Genomic DNA, 602 nt, shown 5'->3' with positions numbered 1-602 from the left:
GGCAGCAGGCCCATCTTAGATAAACTACGTGCAATTCAGTTTCAGACAAGTGTAGAAACTAACTTCAGAAAAGTTCAGAAACTAAGTTTAGACTTACCATTAGTTACCACTTGCATAGAAGTAGCCCTTCAATTTGGAGCTTGGATAGCTCTTCCTTTTGGTCCCTGCCAAATCTTGTGCAGAAGTTGTGGCAGATCTTGGTGCACTGAAACCAGTATTTCTCCCTCTACCTGCAGGCCTGCCCCTTCTGGATGTACCAACAGGGGCCGGTGCTGATGTAGAAGGGCCTGGAGCAGAATGTGATGCTCTATTTGTTGTTTGCATCAGGGACTGATATGGTAGGATTGTCTCTTCTTCCAGTTGTAGCATGGCCTTGAGCTGATGCAGCTGGTGTATCTGCATAAACTGCCCTGTTTTCCTGCATTCAAGAACCAGAACACATTTAGTGAGGTAAATACCATGGAAAAAGGAAACTTGTAAGTCATGTAATTACCCCATGTTTGTTTTTCCTCATCTGAAGCTTAGGCCTCAGAGCCTTCTAGCAACTTGTATACTTGTGTCCTAGCCCACAGTTACTACATGTTATAGTCCCCATCTACTAC

Source organism: Triticum dicoccoides, chromosome 5A (assembly GCF_002162155.2).
Source record: "Triticum dicoccoides isolate Atlit2015 ecotype Zavitan chromosome 5A, WEW_v2.0, whole genome shotgun sequence".
Taxonomy (NCBI): domain Eukaryota; kingdom Viridiplantae; phylum Streptophyta; class Magnoliopsida; order Poales; family Poaceae; genus Triticum; species Triticum dicoccoides.
The sequence above is the reverse complement of the archived record's forward strand: the minus strand, read 5'-3'. Positions refer to the sequence as shown.